Genomic DNA, 9,444 nt, shown 5'->3' with positions numbered 1-9,444 from the left:
CGAGTGGTCGCTGTTCGTACCAGATGTTGTCGGTTATGGGATTGAACTTCGCGGAGTTGAGATCTTTTGGCCTTTGGAACAGCTCTTCTGATTTTGGATTTAGATAGCTCGCATACAGCTTCAGGACTTCAACTGGACATCTCCTTGAAGTGGCCAGAGGAAAGATTTTGCCGTCAGAGTGATCTTCCGACCCGTCGAGGCCTCCTGTATGGTTTTTGCTGGTCAACACAGCTCCTGGCTCGCTCTTGATTAATTCAAAGAACTCTTCTCCATCAGCCGTTTTTCGACGCGAAACATCGACTTCTTCAGTAAATGCTGGTTCTCTCTTCCTCTTTTACCAAAGTAGATGGAGACGAAGAACCAGGCAGATTGAAGTAAAGCGCGAGGATCGCAAGTGTCGGCATCAGTTAACTCTCCTTCTTCGTACAATTTCTCGATGGTTTCTCCAGTTAGTAGATTTTTGTGAACTGTGCCAGCTATTTTTCCCTCGGAGACGAGTTGCTTAAGGTAAGAACTCAAAGTAGTTATCGCAAATGGATTTTTTTTTTTTGTTGTGTGGCGGTGACTTTAAATGACGGTCCAGAGCCGCTCGCAATGACAACAAAGTTGTTTTCTTGCAGAAACTTCCGTCTTTTCTTCTGACGGAGACGTAAAACTTTGATAAACATTTGTTCTTAGTTCCATGCTTTTGAATTCTGTTTTGAATTCGTTTTGTTGTGGAAACCATTCTGTAAATAAAGAAAGCGTTACAAATATTTTGTTACGATTGTTTTGATTACTATTATTAGAATAAAGTGTTTGCTTTGGTCAGGATGGTGGTGTTAAAACAAGAGGGGCCGGGGCAGAATGTAAAGTAATACATCGATAGGGAGGGCGATGTCTATATTATTCAACTGAAAGAAGGAGGTGGTGATATCTAATTTTCAACTAATATCACGTTTATTTTCCTTTTGTATAAAATGTATGGAGAATAAAACTGAGGGCATTGCAGATGATTCTTAAATTATCTTCTTTCATCGTTCCTGTCCATTTTCTGCCTTCTTGACAGGCCGGTTTGTATAAAAGCTCCTGCACCGCTATCTCAGCTGCTCCGCGGAAGCCGCTGCACTTTAAAAAGTCTCCCAACCAGGCTTTATCGGTTAGCAAAGTAAAAATGAAAAGTGTTTCTAAATTAGCTTTTTCTTAATTTGGTGAACACGGTACATCTCAGGGTCACATTCACCATCTATTGCCATTTCTCTTAGTGAAATAACAATATTATAACATTTTTATAGGGCTTCTTCCTTTTTTCACCTTCTTTCTTTCTTCTAAGTGTCGATCTATTTTTGTTTAACCCTCAGATGTACATGCAAATTCATACCCCCACAGTGGTAAGGGGGGGGGGGGGGGGGTTGTGGTTGATCGAACACCTCCTCCTCCCCCCACTAAGGTTTCCGTTCTACTAATGCGCAGCGAAATTATTTGCACTAGGTGGAAAGCCCTTAGCTTATTCTACAAGATATATAATCTTTGGTGGCTGTGACGTCATATCGCGGGAAATGACGTCATTTGAGCCACCAACTTGGATCCGCCATCAAGGATGCTTCTATTTTCTTAAAAAGTAAGAAAATAACGGAAATTGATACAATAACAAACCAGAATGCTAACAGAATGTAAAATTAAACAAGTTGCACAATTCCGTTTAAAAAACTGGAAAAATAAAGTATATGCCAAAGCTGCTTGTAATTATGACGTTGTAATTCCAACGTCAAACAAAAATCACGGACACATTTTTTACACAGCAAAATTTTTGCAAGGGAATAATGAACAACTACTAAAAGTTTCAGCATCATAGAGTAAGTTCCCTATTCAAAAATACCAGAATCCTCGTGGTGGTAGGGGGACATCCACCGCCCTTGTACGTCCGGGAGTTAATCCAACGGGATATGTTGCTTTGTACTTTTTCATCAGCTGGGCAACATTCTCTTGACTGCCTGTTGCTATAGCGTGGATAGTCAGAGTTATACGGGTGCTGGCAAGACAGCCGTGTCTGTAATCAGTGAAGAGACTGTCGTGAGAGGGTATGGATTTGGGGGGGGGGGGGGGGGGGCAAATGTTAGCTGTCAGTTAAATTTTAGGCCATTTGTCAGTAGTTGATTAATTGACTGTTAACAATTAAACCATGTAAATTAACAATTCTTTCAGACCCAAAAATTAGTTAAAAAGACGTAAATTACATCATTGATTTGAAAATTGATAAAATAAAGGCTTATTTTTCTCAATTTTGGTGTTGAATCAAAATTTGCCTATAAAATATTGGAACGTAGATCATACGAAAGACAAACAAATATTAGAAGAGTTTTTTATTACGATTGATTTGACTGGGTTTTGTTTGGCAATGCCTCGATGATAATTGGCTTAGAATAAATAATCGGAAAAGAATAATGCAATTGGGCTAGCAGGCGCTTGTTGGAAAGTGGGGAATAAAGATCATAAAGCCACTGTTCGAGATGCTACATTGCAAAACCAAAATATATTTTCTCTTGTCTAAATTTCAATCATGATGGAATTTCGCTCCTCGAATCTCGTGGGGATTTGATATAAGCGCATGACGAAAGACACGTGTACAGTTGCTCGGGATACAGACCTGAACTTTTCGTGTAGATCATCAGCTGTTTTATTGAGTCCTGAACTATTTGGTGAAGCTCGACGTTTTGCCTCGTCAAACGCGAAGCTATAACTGGGAAAAGCACCGTAGGACAGGCTGGGTTTATAAGAAATTGTTTCACAGGGCACTTCACAATCGCAGTCATCGTCTTCGAGCTTGTAAAAGTTTTCTGGAAAAAAAAAGGCGGCTGATTTTTTGAAAAAAAAAATTGAGATATCCCAGATTAGCGACGGAAACCCAGACAAAGTACAATGCAATGTAATACTGTAGACAGTACTACTCACATCGATACTTTACTTTATACCATGCCATAGAAAATGCAGCCAATCAGAATACAGGAAAGCCGTTGTATATTTGACGGCATTCAATCCAACCTTCCCATCGTGCGCTGCTATCGTATTCTCGACGAAATTTAGTAAGTGTATTTTCTATGGCATGGTATTAAATAGTTACACAACACTTTCTCGTGGTATACTATGGAATATCCCACTTGTCACTTGTATTTTCTTGGTATATACACTCGCCTAAAGGCTCGTTTGTATACCGAAAAAATACAAGTGACTCGTGGGATATTTCATAGTATGCCACTCGAAAGCGATGCATATAACTAGTATAGATGTAGGTGGTGTTGGGGGGGGGGGGGGGGGGAGAAGGAAAATCACTATGTAGTTTTGTAACCACAATGATAAACTGAAAAGCTTAATTTTGTTAATCGATCATTTGATTAAATAATCATTACTGATAAGACTTTTTAATTCACTTTCATCTCATTTTTTTATTTTCTGCCATCCACACATTACGATGTTTTTATCAAATGTTTTAATTTATTTTGTAATATGTTTTGCCTCTATAGACCTTTTAGGAAAATGGAATAAACGGTCAGACGTTTGAAACTGATGTGAATGCATATTATGCCCATTTCAATGCAGTCACTTACCCATTTCACGAAAAACGCACGTCGCTGTATCATTCAAATCACATACTTGAATCTCGGCATCATCTGTCAGAGCTTGAAGAAAATAACAAGTTAACAAGCCTGTCGTTTAGTAAGCTTACACATATGCCATTTTTTTCCCTATCTCCACATAGGAAGCTTTTAAATTGCTGATACTAACAGTCCGCAGGACAATTGTCACATAAAAATGTAGTGAAAATGGCCTAGCTCGCCACTGGTCTCTCTACTGCTCAGGTGGTTAGAGCATCGGTTCAGAGGGCGGAAGGTTATGAATGCAATTTCCGTCTGGGATTCATTGATCTGAATTTACATCCTTCTCAAAATTAATTTCAAAATCAAAAGAAGGTGAATGGAACAAGAAGTGTCGATTTTCCCTTTCTTCTGATTAGATTTGGGTCTCTTGCGTCACTACTCTACTCTCCTCTTACGCAATTTGGAAGGCGCAGTGGCATAAAGGTTGGTGCGCTGGACTCGGATCGAGCGGTCCCGGTTCGAGCCCTGGCCCGGGTATTTCTGTTGTGTTCTTTGGCAAGATACTTTGCTTTCACAGTGCCTCTCTCCACCAGGGTGTATAAATGGGTTCCGGCGAATGCTGGAGGTAACCCTGCGATGGGCTAGAAAAACCATCCATGGGGGAGTAGAAATAGCCCTAGTCGCTTCATGTCGCTGACACCGGGACAAGCTCCGGCCTGAATGGCTACTAGGCTCGTATGCAGACTTCACATTTACCTTTCCTACTTCCTCTTACGCAATACCGATTATCGAGCCAGATAATATCCTGCTTGTGTGAACAACTGTCTAATATAATTGATGTTAGAAAATCTCTTTCTTCTTAGGATGCGGCTTTGGCTGGGCAGTATCATTTCTAAATCATTGTGCAATAACTGAGTCTACTTTGGTACCTTGTTGGGGCAAAATGAAGTTGAGAGAGGGTCTTCCAACCCTTCCCGCATGCATTCTGGTACTTTTTAGGGTTAATCATTAGTGCAAAACAGTAAGCCTGTAAATGTGATTAAGTGCTGTATACTTTCATAGTGTTTAAGAGATGGCTTAAGAAAGAAAAGACCAGTTGGTATTTCCCAAAAAAAGGTTGCGATCGTTTACGAGAGCTTTCTCTTAGAACGTTTGAGTGACAATTAAAAAGGAGTTTCAAGGTCGTCGCAAATAGAGCTGGTGGCTAACGAGAGTGATGGCAAGGAAAGCTTCGACTCTACATTGCAAGACTAACTTTGTTTAGGACGTAGTTAACTATAACGTCCGTTCCTTACCAGGCAATGTGACTTCCCTGCAGCCACACCGTTCCACTATATATATTTTGACTGACACGTCAGCATACAAGAGGAAGTCGTGTACTTAGAGTAGCCAGGAATATTGCTGATGGCAGATGCAGAGCAATTTGTTTCATACGGCGCCTCGAGGTTGACAACCTGAAAATGACGTCAGGAGTTTAAGTAAGTAAGGGATTATATATTTCGCATAAAACGTTACTGAAAAAAGGGAGTGACAAACCGAAAGGAATAAAATGAGCTTTGCCGTCCGCCTCGCCTTTTTCTGTAAGCTGATATCCTTGCAGGCCACATAAAAATTGTGGAACAGAAGACGTTTCGTATTCAAGTAGAGGTCGAAATGTGTTGGTTTTTCTCTGCTGAACATTTCAGTAAACAATATATTTTTTGCGCTATCTTGAGCCTGCCAGAGTCACCCACTGTTCAGGTAGAACTTTTTTCCAGTAGGAATTAGACAATCACTTTACTTTAAACACGTGTGATCCGTCCTCCTCGGAGACCCAGTGGATAGAAGTCGGGATGACGACAAGCCCCTGAGTCTCCTAGGATGGTGATCCGTGGCTTTTTTAAAAAACACATGCCGACATGGAAAGTATTCCAAATCACTGGGAAAAACTGTCGATATAAAGACATATTAGGTGTATTGATTTCAAATGCCAACAAATCGTCTGACTCCTTTACTTCTCAGGCGACAACATCATCATCCATTCCGAGATAAATATCTATCACTGCGATTTTGAGACGGCTCTCCAGACGGATCTGGCAGTGTTTTTTTTTTATTTTTCTATACGGATCTCCCGCCGGTGAGTCAGTTCGTCCCCAACGTGGGCCTAACCTATGTCCTCACGTTTGTCCGTTGCGCGGAACGGAGAGTTCGACATGGGAGCTACAGAGAGCAACAACCACGCACCTTTGATGGGTGGACTCCTGCGGGTAATGAGAGGTTTATTTTGCCTCAAGCCCGTGACAAACTAAACATACTATCGTATCACCAAAATTAAAATTAGCTATTTTCTTATTTATCAATGAAAATATCTTATACATATTACCTTTTGTTTAGTAAACGCGGCAAAAGTAGTCGTACCAGGACCAATCGACAAACCGAGTTCTTCAACCATAGGCGGCGTATCTTGGTCATGTATAAGGACCATAAAGCCCGCTTGGTCCGCCAGCAAACTAGTAGTATACTTATCCTGCTGCACGTCTAAAACAAGGTTAAGTCCAAACTTGGAGCCTGCATTCTTTACTCTTAAGGTCTCTCGACCTTCCTCGTCTGGTGATTTTAATTAAACGATGACCAATGAAAAACGAAAAAATTAACGATTTGCATTTGACATTGTGCACTGCCTTTATTACTACTGCCATGTTGCGCTATTGGCAGTGAAGGGGGCGACTTTTAAAATTTGCTGAGAACATCAAAAACTATAAATTAAACAAGCAGACACAGGTGGTGAAATACATCGTTGCCACCCGCATGTCAAAATTTTCTTTCAAACAATGCAAAACAAATCCGCCATGGGAAGATAGCCGCTCGCTACTAGCTTAAAAATACCATAATGAAGGAAGTCTATGATTACATTTTGCTAGCACTTGGTCGTTCAGGAAGGCTGTTTTTAGCATTTTTACGGTTCAAATGTCGCATGTGATGGTTTTACGCTGTAACAAAGGGAAATATGAGTAAGATAAAACATCTCTAACCATGAATTTTACAAAATAATTAAAAATTGGTTACATTTACCCCCTCAAAACAGTACTAAGCTACCTTAAATTTCGAAGCCAAACAATATTGATTCCAGATGTTTACGTGATCTACAACGTCATATTAAATAAATGATTGGTATCTCCGTATGGGGCAACCTCCTGAAAAATATTTTTAAAACATATTTAATATTTAATGTAAAGAAGCATTTTTAACGAACTTACCCGAGTTAAAAGTGTGGCAAAGACCCATGGGTGTTAAAATTTCTGTAAAATTTCTATCGTCGCATTTTTCACTCTCCATAAACATGCTTTCATCATTTCCTTGATTTGATGGCCTCCGATTTTGAGAATGTCCTCCATACTGAAGTTCCGTAAGCCAGTCCAATCTATTGTGCTACTGTTTACTTTGGTTCCCAGGACATCCCTCAAAGCGTAGTTTAATACCTCTTCAGCATTATGTTCGTCCACAAAGGTCTTTTCGTATTTCAGTGTTATTTTCTTAGTAATTGGATAACTATAGTTTATTTTTTTCTCAGCGCGCGAGCGGGCAAGATGAACCGAATCCTGCAATCTGATTGGTTCCGGGAACGGGCGGAATTTTCCGATCTTGACCGCGGTCAACGGAACGGGATGCATCCCCGCGCGAAATCAGTTTGCAGCGCGAGTCGAACAAACACATGCAAGTTTTGCTCTCCAAAATCGAAATAGCTGTTCACCAACCGTTGTAAATTTGAAATGACTAAAAAGCAGTGGAATTAAAGGCCTCAAAGGGCCCGGACGCACTGGGCAAATTTTTGTTTATTTTGCGAAAAAATCTGTCACCAGTTCCGGTCGACAAGTGCGCCCGGCGTTGTTGAGATCTACAAAATTTTGTCAAGCCTTACCAAACTTCAAAGACGCCGTCGGCCTGCCTCCGAGCAGGACAAATTTTTGTCAGGCGTGAAAACTGTCAGTTTTGTCAATTTACACGCCATGATTTGAAGGAAAATGTCAATCAAACAAATTTGATCTCTTTTAGTCGGAGTATTTCAGTCCGAAGCCCGCCAAAATAATTTCATAATCGCGCGGCAATCCAACGTTGAACATGGAAGATTCGTACCTCGGGATGTTAAATGAAGATCCTTACTCGGAATACAATACTACGGTTCACAAGTTAACAATCCAGCTGCATCACCAGGGCCAAGTACTGTACAATTTGTACATCCCTATACAAACCAGCCAAATCAATATTTGTATGCAACCCACTCGAGTCAGCCGAGTCCATCTACAAGTTACATGACTGAAAGCAGCCAAGTTGAAGATTCAAGAGCAGGCGAAGGCAGCAAACGGGGAAAAGGTCCCAAAAAACAAGCAGCAAGGTACGAATCGTTTGATCCAGAAGAAGAGCGGTATTTGGTGAATTTATTTTTACTGGTCAAAGATCGTCGACGAGTTGAACGCCAAGTATAACCACAACCGAAACGTGGAAAAATGCAAAAGGAGAATGAAGTATTTAGTGGACAAATACAAGGAGCGCAAAGATTGGAATCGAAAACAGAGCGGTGGTTCACTTTGGAAGTCTCCGCACTACGACGAAATAGATGAAATTCTCGGAGTGCGTGACGTCGTCACGTTTACTAATGTAGCGGCAGCCGGTTCAGAGAGCTCTAGCCCGCCAAACACAACAAGCCAAGAACGGCAAGAAGAATCCTCATCAGGCACTCCTTCATCAGGCACTCCTTCTCCTGTTCCTGCCGACGCTTCAAGCAGCTCAGCAGACAGTGAAAAGGAGAAGAGGCGCGTCAGAAAGAAGAGGAAGAACCCACAGGCCCCAGAAGAGGAAAACGAAACCGGAAAAGTTATGAAGACTGTGACAGACCAGGGAGAGAGAATTGCCAACGTAATGGAACAAATGCAAGAGGCTCAGACAAAACAAATGGACATGATGACCAAATTTATGGGGGCCATGCTTGAAATTTTAAACAAAAACAATTGATATGAATACAGGAGCACTTTCTGACTTTGAACAGAACCGAAAACAAATGATTGCACATGTGTAACGCAACGTTTGAATTTTTAGCCAATGATTATTTGTTTTGAATCAGTGAACTCTTCAATTTGTGATTTTTTTTTTGATATTTAAATGGATTTAAACAACAATTATTCGCGTTCTGAATCATCCGGAGTTTTGTAATAACAGTTTATAGTTTGTTAGAGTTCGCGAGGTTACCATTCAGAGGAAAAATATTGATGTTTACATTTTGAGTCATTATCAGTGTGTAACGCAACGCGTTTGAGAACGTTTGTGGCAGAGTTTCATATAGAATAAAACAACATGTTCAAGAATTTGAGTTCAGTGTCTGACATCTACAGATTATCCTTTAGAATTTCTCTGATTGTGTCCCCATCGCCAATCACATCGCCATTAGGGTTTTGCCCGTCGTCCCCATCATCTCCAGCATCCAAGTCCCATTCGTCTCGGTGTAAAATGCAAAAATTATGAAGCACAGCCCATGCGACAATAATCTTGGAAATTCTTGCTACACTTACTTCTTCGATGAAACTCAATATACGCCATCGGCCTTTTAATACTCCAAATGCGCACTCCACCTTTACTCTCGCGGCAGACAACTGCTTGTTAAACTGAATCTCGCTGGGATCTCTTGTTCCCTCAGGGTAGGGTTTTTGGAGCCAGCTTGAAAGCGGGTAAGCACTATCCCCCACCAAATAGGGCCGAATTTCGTGACCGCCAATTACATGAATTGGTGCTTGGAGAACGTCTCCCTGTTCTGCTCGGTCGTAAATCGACGAGTTGCGAAGAACTCGCGCATCATGTAAGCTGCCGGGAAAGCCCGCCGCGATATCCGTAAATATTT

At 41.0% G+C, this 9,444-nt stretch overlaps 2 pseudogenes across 1 annotated transcript; one reads left to right on the top strand and one right to left on the bottom strand.

Moving 5' to 3' along the window:
* Positions 1-613: 613 nt before the first annotated feature.
* LOC144663888 (acid-sensing ion channel 1-like) lies at positions 614-7,276 on the bottom strand (annotated as a pseudogene). Its single transcript, XR_013572685.1, has 6 exons — positions 6,812-7,276; positions 5,938-6,161; positions 4,871-5,029; positions 3,585-3,656; positions 2,627-2,816; positions 614-2,029 (listed from the first exon to the last, which is right to left on the bottom strand). The product of XR_013572685.1 is annotated as an acid-sensing ion channel 1-like (transcript).
* A 588-nt stretch (positions 7,277-7,864) lies between these two features.
* LOC144664160 (uncharacterized) lies at positions 7,865-8,923 on the top strand (annotated as a pseudogene).
* Positions 8,924-9,444: the final 521 nt, after the last annotated feature.

The sequence above is a fragment of the Oculina patagonica genome, chromosome 8 (assembly GCF_052425735.1).
Source record: "Oculina patagonica isolate OP01 chromosome 8, crgOcupat, whole genome shotgun sequence".
NCBI classification, from domain to species: Eukaryota; Metazoa; Cnidaria; class Anthozoa; order Scleractinia; family Oculinidae; genus Oculina; species Oculina patagonica.
This window is presented reverse-complemented; position numbering and strand designations above follow the sequence as displayed.